The following is a 12,160-nucleotide window of genomic DNA, read 5'->3' on the forward strand; positions in this document are numbered from 1 at the left end:
CCGATGGCCATCTTCATCATCCCGGCGCTCTCCATGACAAGGAGGGAGTAGTTCACCCTCGGGGCTGAGGGTATGTACCAGTAGCTATGTGTTTGATCTCTCTCTCTCTCTCTCTCTCTCTCTCTCTCTCTCTCTCTCTCGTGTTCTCTCTATGGCACGATCTTGATGTATCGCCAGCTTTGCTATTATAGTTGGATCTCATGATGTTTCTCCCCCTCTACTCTCTTGTGATGATTTGAGTTTTCCTCTTGAAGTTATCTTATCGGATTGAGTCTTTAAGGATTTGAGAACACTTGATGTATGTCTTGTCGTGCTTAGCTGTGGTGACAATGGGATATCACGTGATCCACTTGATGTATGTTTTGGTGATCAACTTGCGGGTTCCGCCCATGAACCTATGCATAGGGGTTGGCACATGTTTTCGTCTTGACTCTCCGGGGCACCCTCTGAAGTACTTTGTGTTGGTTGAATAGATGAATCTGAGATTGTGTGATGCTTATCGTATAATCATGCCCACGGATACTTGAGGTGACAGTGGAGTATCTAGGTGACATTAGGGTTTTGGTTGATTTGTGTCTTAAGGTGTTATTCTAATATGAACTCTATGATAGATTGAACGGAAAGAATAGCTTCATGTTATTTTACTACGGACTCTTGAATAGATAGAACAGAAAGGATAACTTTGAGGTGGTTTCATACCCTACCATAATCTCTTCGTTTGTTCTCCACTATTAGTGGCTTTGGAGTGACTCTTTGTTGCATGTTGAGGGATAGTTATATGATCCAATTATGTTATTATTGTTGAGAGAACTTGCACTAGTGAAAGTATGAACCCTATGCCTTGTTTCCTACAATTGCAATACCGTTTATGCTCACTTTTATCATTAGTTACCTTGCTGTTTTTATATTTTCAAATTACAAATACCTATATCTACTATCCATATTGTACTTGTATCACCATCTCTTCGCCGAACTAGTGCATCTATACAATTTACCATTGTATTGGGTGTGTTGGGGACACAAGAGACTCTTTGTTATTTGGTTGCAGTGTTGCTTGAGAGAGACCATCTTCATCCTACGCCTCCTACGGATTGATAAACCTTAGGTTATCCACTTGAGGGAAATTTTCTACTGTCCTACAAACCTCTGCACTTGGAGGCCCAACAACATCTACAAGAATAAGGTTGTGTAGTAGACATCAGGGATCTTGATGTGGGTTTGGCCCGGACGTTGCTCCCAAGTGTTCCTATGGGCTGACCTACCACAACCGGGTGGAGAGGTCCACTGGTCAAAGCTAGTGCAGGGAAAGTCAAAGGGCCTCCACCTCCGTCGGACAACGAAGAAGATATCTGTGATAGTGATGAAGAGATCGGTCGACAAATAGATTACAATAGTGATGATTCATATGGGTTCTAGAAATGTAAGTTTTTTTAATGATGATTCAAATAGATTACAATAGTATGCTTAATGTGCTCTTCTGTTATTAATGTTCCTTTATGTATGCTTAATGTGCTCTTCTGTTATTAATGTTCTTTTCTGTATGCCTGCTTATTTGTTATCCTTGCTAATTCTTTATTCTCTTATCATTGCAGGTTTGCTAATCATGGGCAAGTCCAGCGGCGCGTGTTTCCAGCAAATTCAAAGGTCTTGCTCGGAGTGGTCGAACCCAAAAGGTCCCCCCCCCGAGTACTTGAGGATGACACCCCAAAGGGAGGTAGAGCGGTCGAGGGAGGAGCCCCTAGAGGAGGAGGGGGTGGGGGAAGAGGCAACCGGGTCAAAAAGAATCGGTTTGTGTCCAACATAGGGGGTTCTTCTTCGATGCACTCCTATACTGCGGCACCTTCCGAGTCTGAGGAGGAGGTTCACGAGGAGGAGGGCGAGGAGGAGGAGGTTAAGGAGGAGGAGGAGGAGGAGGAGGAGGAGGAGGGCAAGGAGGAGGGCGAGGGGGAGGGTGGTGGAGGGGAGCTTGACGCCGAGTTGTGGGATAACTTGCCACCGGGTGGTCTGAAGGGGTGGTTGCATGGTATTGCAGAACTACCTACACCTACTTATATCGAGGCGAACAAGTGGCTCATTGAACCCGCGGGGAGAGAGTAAGTGCCTCTCAATCATATTAGGAATACATACCAACATTTTCATTGTACACATGCTAATTTTTTGATTCTTTTGCAGGAGTTAGAACCTTCTTAGAGAGGGTCGTAAACCGAACGGCATTATCACTATCATCTTGAAGGAGTTTTGGCCGAGACTATTCTGCCCACGGCCAAACAGGGACCCGGAGCTGCGGGTTTTGGCGACGAGCTGGGCCCACTATGAGGCTGCCAGCCTCACGGAGTATGGGATGGCTTCTAAGGCCGTGATCACCAAATTTTGGGTAAGTTCTCTTCAGAATCACTTGTCTTGAGTTTTGTTCATAGTTTATCATCGAGTCACTCAACTCATGCCTTGTTTGGTCATGGTTTTATGCATGACTGTAGCAACTCCATAGGGTTCTTGACGAGCACAAGGCCACAACCGACGTGGTCTTGCTAGCGGATGCGAGGAAGAAAGCTCGTTAGTTGCAGTATGAGGTGCGCTTGGTTGCCGTCTCGAACTACTACCACTCCTACCTTCATCAAAAGATGAGGAAGAAAGAAGCGAAGAAGCAACGGCTTACCTTGAATAGGGAGCAGTACATGAAGGTAAGTATTAGAGACTTTTCATTCCAACGTATAAGTAGTCAATTTCATTGTTTCGTATTGACATGTGATGCTTCCATTATTTTAAGTTATTCCTAAGTGGTGCTTCGGGAAGGATGATGGATGGGCGAGTTTGGTGGATAAGTGGCTCGGTCATGATGCAGAGTTTGCTGCCAAGAGCAGCAAGAACCGTGCTAACTGTGGAAAATACGGAACACACGGCCAAGGAAACAGGAACGACTGCGGCTTTAAGGCCATGAAGGTATATCGATATGCATGATGCATTCTTTTTCTTCTTTTTTCCGTCACGTTCTTATGTATGGCTAACTTCTGTTTGACATTGCAGGAGGCCAAGTTGAAGAGGCCGCTCTCAGACATGGAGTCATGGAAGCTGGCCCGTGAGCGGAGTGATCGCAAGGAAGATGAGAGCGAGTACTACGGCAAGACCGAGGAGCACCTCGAGTGTTACAAGAAGGAGTTTGAGAAATTGCATCTGCCTGGTCCGGATGCTCCTGACGTCGTCCAGTCTCAGATCGACGACACGGCGGTGGTGGCCATCCAGCCAAAGTACCATGGCCGCTACCCATGTTTTGATGGCTTGATCACTCCTTCTATCTCCTACACACGGCTTCGAGCTACCAATCCGAGCCCGTGCGAGAGTACGGGGTGTTTGCAGCCTCTCTTAGCCCGCCAGCATGCTGTAAGTATTTTTTCCCTTATCTTCTTTCTTTCTCATTTTCCACTTTATTTTCAGCATTGCGCACTTAGAAACAACCTAAATTTTGTAGGCATATAAGGCCTTTGTCAAGCTTAGGAATCTCGAGGTGCGGGAGTACTTGCAACGAGTGAAGGCAAACAAGGATTACAACCATCAAATGATGGTGGTTAGTTTTGCCCTCTTAGAATCAAGCTAAAATCTGCACTTTGATTTCTTCTGACCTTCTAGTTTGCTTGGTTAACTAACATCCAAGCTATGTTGGCGTCTTGGACTAACTGCACGGATCCACCACAAATGGGACCCGCACCACCACCTGCCGAAGAACCCACACACGTGCCCACATTCGATGAATGGGTGGCACTAGGCAGTGAGACTCCGGTTAGTACATTTTCCAAACTACTGACAAATTAGATCTCATTCATTCAACACTATCATATCATATTTACCCTTACAATCTCTTTTCAAACATGTAGGGGACCGGCGGCTCGACTCCAGTCACTCCGATCTGGCAAGGTGGTGCTGGTCTTGGCAGTACTCACGACGACGATACCCGTCTTGGCTGATGCTGTGTTCCATGCATGTCGTGTCATACTTTCCATGTTCCGTAGTTCTTATTAGCGTTCTGTAGATGACGATGATGATGTCCATGTCTCATACTTATGTTCATGAAGTTTAGCCGATGATGATGTTGATCTTTAGATGATCATGATGATGTTGATGATCTTTAGATGATGATGTTGGTGATCTTTAGATGATGATGTTATTTATTTGTCATATTTCTGTCTATATATTGTTTTTGTCATATTTGTGTGTTTAAATGCTGTGAATTTGAATGGAAATGGCAAAAATAGAGCATATAAAAAAACAAAACAGAACTATGCCGACGGCTATGCCATCGGCATAGCTATGCCCAGGTGAACCAGGTGCTGCCACGTGTCAAGGGGTATGGCCGTCGGCCTACCTCTCTGACATGAATGCCCAAGAAGTGCCACGTGTCAAGGCTAAGCCGACGGGCCGTCGGCTTAGCCTAACACATGGCCTCCTATGATAGGGACGCCGCGGTGATGGTGCCGTCAACTGTCGTTTTGTGAAAATCGGCGCCGACGGTCAATCTATGCTGACGTCCATACAGAAGCCGTCGGCATAGGTCTCTATGCCGACGGTCTGACATGACTATGCTGATGTAATCTATTTCGACGGCTCTATGCCGACGGCTGCCGTCGGCTTAGGTCTATGCCGACGGAAAAGTGGTCTATGCCGTCGGCATCGTGCGTTATTCCGGTAGTGTAATGAAATCAACACCCGCCAACCTAATCCATCGTCAGGCTAATGTAACACAATTAGTGTTCGATAGGTTGTAATATTTATTTTCTTAATCTAACCTGAACACAAAAAATATTATGGGAATAACCTTTTGTGCTCTTTATATTGCCAATTACATTCAGTGTAAATACAACCCAACACAAGAGGAAATGGAGGCACTTGGCCCAGGCAGTCTGCGAACAGATATAAAAAATCCATGACATTTATTAAGCTAAGCATTCATATAAATGGTATAGAATACTAAAACTGACATTCAACAATACTAAGAGTGTCATTTACATTCAGGAATACTAAGAGTGTTGTTTGCATATACAGAGATGACAAGTACACAATGAAAACATCACTTGGTTTGAGCAAACAGTTTCAGCTTAATAATAAGTAAAATCAGCTCAGACTTGCAAAATTTGAGATCAACAACACAAATTTAGATGCCTATTGGTGTTCAAGGTAGCGACAACCGGCAGGTGCATTTTTCTCTTGCCATTTAGTTGACTTTCATTCTTCTGAACTTGGTGACCAAGATCGGGTTGCTGAAAATAGTGTAAAATCAGTAAAATCAGAAAATGAGAGGGGGGGGGGTGTTCCAGACGGATCTCCCCTTCATGACTTCATTTGCCAAAAAAACAATCATCACCTTGAGAACATGTTGCTTGGCTGCCAGTGGCAGCGTGCAATCTTATATCCGGCAATAGAAAATGTGGAAGGACAAATACTACAAAATTAATCGTCCAATGAACATTTCCAGACCGACTCAATTTCACCATTTTAAATCCAATCACATATGTGTGAATGTAACCAGTTAAATACACATTGCAAGATCAGTCTGTGCTGCATCACAAATTGCTCCATTTGGTTCCGCTGGCTTCATTAAACAACATTTGTACTTAAACTGCCAAAGTGAAGACAAAAACAGACCTATAGACCACCCAGTACCATATTCATGTGACATCTCTGCATAACTAAATCAACCACATATAATCTAACAAAGCAATATCCAAATGTACATCACTAATGGACCAAATTAGATAAAGATGATGGCTAATGCATGGAATTAGTCACTATTTATGACTATACAAGAAGCACGAGCATCAACGCTCATCTGGATAATCCTCATTTATTTTTGAAAGATCCAGATTGCCTGGATTTTCATTGATTTAGCAAAGAGCAGAGTACAAAAACGCTAACTGATCGAAACACGATCAGTAGCAGAATGTTAAGAAAGCAAATGGGCTAAAAACTAGGGAAGCCCATGTTAGCTTGATAATCAAAGTCTTATATCTCACATCGGTTCCCCGAAAGGGGTCTCTATGCATGCCGCGCTGGCGAGACGCCATTGCTCCATGTCGCTTCTGACTGCATCGATGATGTCTCTGATGCTCGGCTGCTTTCCCTTGAAGGTGCAGCAGTTCCACTCCAGCCAGATGCGCCAAGAGATCAGGGCCGTTAGTGACAATATCCCCCTCCCGTGGCCTGGCTTGGTCTTGCTTGTGATCATGGCCACCACTTCCATTGTCGAACTGGGCATTGGCCAACCAGTAGGGTGCGGGGTTGCGCATCCTCTCCATGTCGATGCTCGTTGCCAGACTTCCCTGGCACCCTGCACTCCTAGAAGAGATGCACCAATGTCTCGAGGTTCCGATTGCATAGCTGACAGAAGTATGTGTTTTCCCAGCCCCGCCTCTGAAGCCGTCATTGCACCATAGCCGATTTTGGTGCAGGAGCCAGCAGAAGAACTTGACCTGCCCCATTGCCCAAGTCTTCCATATGAGGTTTCTGAACTCAGTGCGTGATTGGCTTGAAAATTGCAGGGCGTAGGCCGCGTGTGCGGAGTATGCGGCGCCACCTGCCATCCAGTTGATGTCGTTGCGCAGGGCCCCGTCGAGCGTGATGTCTGCCTCTCTGATGTTCTTGAGCAGGTGAATGACTTACGGCAAGATGTTGTTGACGTTGTTGTGTCTCAGATCGTTGATCCATCGAGCCTCATGTAGCGCTGCGGCCACCGTCCGTTTTTTCAGATGGAGTGGTTGTAGAGGATAGGGAAGGATTGCTTGAGGGGGCGTCCACTGATCCAGTTGCAGTGCCAGAAGGCTGCTTGCTCCTGATGGTGACCACCATTGCCGCCGCGAACAGGGCGCGGTCAGCGTTATCACACAGCGAGCTCGATCCTACCCATGGCCTATCGGGGGACTTCCAAGCAAGCCAGAGCCAGCGCAGTCGTACGGCCGTGGCGAATATGGCATGTCCGGGATGCCCAGCCAGCCGCGATCGACCGGGGAGGTGACCACTTGCTAGTTGACTTTGCACTTCCCCCCTGTGAGGTGCTCATCCTGGGCCCAGAGAAAACGTTGTCGCACTTTGTCATTGTCTTTAAGGAATCTCTTTGGAGTGCGTAGCACGGTGATCATGAATGCCGGGAGTGCGGAGAGCATGCTCCTGACAAGCACCCGCCTGCCGGAGATGGGCATAAGCCGGAGCTTCCATCCCGCCAGCCTGGATCTGATCTGATCAAGGAGGTATTGCAGATGCACAAGCCTGATCCTTCCAAGGGTGAGTGGCATGCCTAGGTATCTAATCGAGAAGCTAAAGATCTGGCCCACAAAAGATTGAAGAACGCTCTCCAGGTCGATGGTGCTGCAGCGGATCGGTGCTACTATGTACTTGGTTGGGTTGATGCGAACGCCGGTGGCGTCACCAAAATCTTGAAGGATCTGCATGATCATGTCAAGTTCCTCGCGCACCAGGTTGACCAAGACCATGGCATCATCGGCGTAGAGGCTGATCTGCACCCTGGAATTGCAGCCAGGAAAAGGGAGGAGCATGTCCATCCTTGCGGCTGCAGCAAGCAATATTTGCAGCGGATCGATTGCCAATATGAATAGCATGGGCGATAGTGGATCACCCTGTCGCAATCCTCTCTGATGCATGAAGCTGGGTCCTTCGACGCTGTTCAGCAGACAGGAGGAGGATGAGGAGGCGAGCAAGATCGCGATCCAGTCCCTCCATCTGCCCGGGAAGACCATGCGCTGCAGCAGCTCGAGGATATATTCCCAGGAAACACTATCGAAGGCTTTTGCAACGTCCAGTTTCAACAGCAAATCGACCTGTTCTTGTGGTGCAAGTTTCTGACGGTGTTTTGCATGAACAGAAAACTGTCATGGATGCATTTTCTCTTCTGAAATGCGATCTGGGCTGGCGAAATTAACTTGTCCAGTACCCCTCCAAGTCCGATGGAGATCACTTTTGTAATCAGCTTAGCAATGGAGTGGATCAAACTGATTGGCCTGAAGTCATTCATCTGGGATGCGATGTCTTCTTGGGTAGTATGTTGATGGCTTGAAAGTCACCGGCTGCAAGACCATGGAATTTGTGAAAAACTGCCATGACATCGCCCTTGATTGTTTGCCAGCACGCTCGGAAGAAGGTGCCGGAGAAGCCATCCGGCCCCGGGGCCTTCTCTGCCGGCGAAGCGCAGACTACCGCCCAGACCTCTTCCTCTGTGAATGGGTTGTCGAGGCCCTGATTTTGCATCATCGGCAGGTCGATTGCGTCCCAGTTGATGGAGCGGAAACGTGTTTCCTTTTTACCCAGCAGCTGCTCAAAATGCTCTTTTACTATCCTCTCCTTGTCATCGTAGGTGGTAGCCTGGACCCCGTTGTGCTCAATGCTTTGGATGAAGTTTTTCTCGCGCCTGGAGCACAACTTTGGCTGAAAAAAAGTAGTCTGAGCATCGCCTGCTCTCAGGCAGGTGACGCAAGATGACTATCATTTCCGGGCCCTCTCAAGCGCGGCCAAGCCGACGATCTTCAACTTGAGCATCTTTCAGAGATTGAACTATGCGTCTGTCACCTGCCGCTTCTCCTTCCCACTTCTAGCCGCAGTATAACCTCATTTTCTAGGTGGAACTGAAGTTTGGCTTCACAGAAGAATGACTTGCCCCAAATTTTCAGGTCTGTAGCAGTTTGCTTCAGCTTGATCTTGATACAGATGAATGGCCAGTCATGATTTATCGTGTGCTCCATGCTCTCGCCACCGTTTCTTAGAATCTAGGAGAGCGGGGCCAAAAGGACTCAAATCTGAACCTTGCGTGTCTGCGCGGAGCTGATAACCCATAAGTATAGGGGATCGCAATAGTTTTTGAGGGTACAGTATTCAACCCAAATTTATTGATTCGACACAAGGGGAGCCAAAGAATATTCTCAAGTATTAGCAGCTGAGTTCTCAATTCAACCACACCTGGAAACTTAGTATCTGCAGCAAAGTGTTTAGTAGCAAAGTAATATGATAGTGGTAGTAACAGTAACAAAAGTAAAGACAGCAAAAGTAATGTTTTTGGTATTTTGTAGTGACTGTAACAGTGTAGCAACGGAAAAGTAAATAAGCGAGAACCAATATATGGAAAACTCGTAGGCACCGGATTGGTGATGGATAATTATGCAGGATGTGGTTCGTCATGTAACAGTCATAACATAGGGTGACACAGAACTAGCTCCAATTCATCAATGTAATGTAGGCATGTATTCCGTATATAGTCATACGTGCTTATGGAAAAGAACTTGCATGACATCTTTTGTCCTACCCTCCCGTGGCAGCGGGGTCCTATTGGAAACTAAGGGATATTAAGGCCTCCTTTTAATAGAGAACCGGAACAAAGCATTAGCACATAGTGAATACATGAACTCCTCAAACTATGGTCATCACCGGGAGTGGTCCCCATTATTGTCACTTCGGGGTTGCCGGATCATAACACATAGTAGGTGACTATAGACTTGCAAGATAGGATCAAGAACTCACATATATTCATGAAAACATAATAGGTTCAGATCTGAAATCATGGCACTTCGGCCCTAGTGACAACCATTAAGCATAGCAAAGTCATAGCAACATCAATCTCAGAACATAGTGGATACTAGGGATCAAACCCTAACAAAACTAACTCGATTACATGATAAATCTCATCCAACCCATCACCGTCCAGCAAGCCTACGATGGAATTACTCACGCACGGCGGTGAGCATCATGAAATTGGTGATGGAGGATGGTTGATGATGATGACAGCGACAAATCCCCCTCTCTGGAGCCCCAAACGGACTCCAGATCAGCCCTCCCGAGAGAGATTAGGGCTTGGCGGCGGCTCGGTATCATAAAACGCGATGATTTCTTCTCTCTGATTTTTTTCTCCCCGAAAGCCAATATATGGAATTGGAGTTGGCATCGGAGGGCTTCCAGGGGGCCCACGAGGTAGGGGGCGCGCCCAGGAGGGGGGGGGCACCCCCCACCCTCGTGGATAGGGTGTGGGCCCTCTGGTCTTCATCTTTGGTGAGGATTTTTTATTATTTATTCTAAGATATTCCGTGGAGTTTCAGGTCATTCCAAGAACTTTTGTTTTCTGCACATAAAACAACATCATGGCAATTCTGCTGAAAATAGCGTCAGTCCGGGTTAGTTTCATTCAAATCATACAAGTTAGAGTCCAAAACAAGGGCAAAAGTGTTTGGAAAAGTAGATACGACGGAGACGTACCAACTCCCCCAAGCTTAAACCCTTGCTTGTCCTCAAGCAATTCAGTTGACAAACTGAAAGAGAAAAAGAAAAACTTTTACAAACTCTATTTGCTCTTGTTGTTGTAACATGAAAAGCCAACATTCAAGTTTCAGCAAGTATTATGAACTAACCATACTAACAATAACACATAGGTCTCACAATTACTCATATCAATAGCATAATCAGCTAGCGAGCCATAATAATAAAACTCGGATGTCAACACTTTCTCAAAATAATGATAACATGATATAACAAAATGGTATCTTGCTAGCCCTTTCTGAGACCGCAAAACATAAATGCAGAGCACCTTTAAAGATCAAGGACTGACTAAACATTGTAATTCATGGTAAAAGAGATCCAGTCAAGTCATACCCAATATAAACCAATAATAATGAATGCAAACGGCAGTGTGCTCTCCAGCCGGTGCTTTTAATAAGAAGGGTGATGACTCAACATAAAAGTAAATAGATAGGCCCTTCACAGAGGGAAGCAGGTATTTGTAGAGGTGCCAGAGCTCGATTTTAAAATAGAGATTGAATAACATTTTGAGCGGCATACTTTTGTTGTCAACGCAACAACTATGAGATGGTTGTATCTTCCATACTACATGCATTATAGGCAGTTCCCAAACAGAATGGTAAAGGTTTATACTCCCCCAACCACCAACAAGCATCAATCCATGGTTTGCTCGAAACAACGAGTGCCTCCAACATACAGCAGCCCTGGGGGAGTTTTGTTTAATTATTTTGATTTCCTTTGATCTTTTTGGATCATGGGACTGGGCATCCCGGTTACCGGCCCCTTCTCATGAATGAGAGCGGAGTCCACTCCTCTTGAGAATAACCCACCTAGCATGGAAGATATAGGCAGCCCTAGTTGAAACATGAGCTGCTCGAGCATACAAAACAGGATTTTATTTGAAGGTTTAGAGTTTGGCACATACAAATACTTGGAACGGCAGGTAAATACCGCATATAGGTAGGTATAGTGGACTCATATGGAAAAACTTTGGGGTTTAAGGAGTTTGGATGCACAAGCAGTATTCCCGCTTAGTACACGTGAAGGCTAGCAAAAGACTGGGAAGCGACCAACTGAGAGAGCGACAACAGTCGTAAACATGCATTAAAATTCATTCACACCGAGTACAAGCATGAGTAGGATATAATCTACCATGAACATAAATATCATGAAGGCTATGTTGATTTGATTCAACTACATGCGTGAACATGTGCCAAGTCTTAGTCACTTAATACATTCAAAGGAGGATACCATCCCATCATACCACATCATAATCATTCTAATAGCATGTTGGCATGCAAGGTAAACCATTATAACTCATAGCTAATCAAGCATGGCACAAGAAACTATTATCTCTAAATGTCATTGCAAATATGTTTACTTCATAATAGCTAACTCAGGAACAATGAATCATCATATTTACAAAATCAAAAGAGGTCGAGTTCATACCAGCTTTTCTCATCCCAATAAGTCCATCATATATCGTGATTATTGCCTTTCACTTGCACGACCGAACGATGTGTATAATAATAAGAGTGCACGTGCATTGGACTAAGCTGGAATCTGCGAGCATTCAATAAACAGGAGAAGACAAGGCAATATGGGCTCTTGGTTAAATCAACAATGATGCATATAAGAGCCACTTCAACAATTTAATCATGGTCTTCTCCTACTGACCCCCAAAGAAAACAAAAGAAATAAAAACTATTTACACGGGAAAGCTCCCAACAAGCAAAAGAAGAACGAGAAATATTTTTGGGTTTTCTTTTTAATTACTACAGCAAAGAAATAAACTACTACTAACAATTATTATTTTTTGGTTTTTTCTTAAGGTTTATTAAACACACAAGAAGAAAGCAGGAAAAAGAAAATAAACTAGCAT

The sequence above is a fragment of the Triticum aestivum genome, chromosome 5B, assembly GCF_018294505.1.
Source record: "Triticum aestivum cultivar Chinese Spring chromosome 5B, IWGSC CS RefSeq v2.1, whole genome shotgun sequence".
Lineage (NCBI taxonomy): Eukaryota > Viridiplantae > Streptophyta > Magnoliopsida > Poales > Poaceae > Triticum > Triticum aestivum.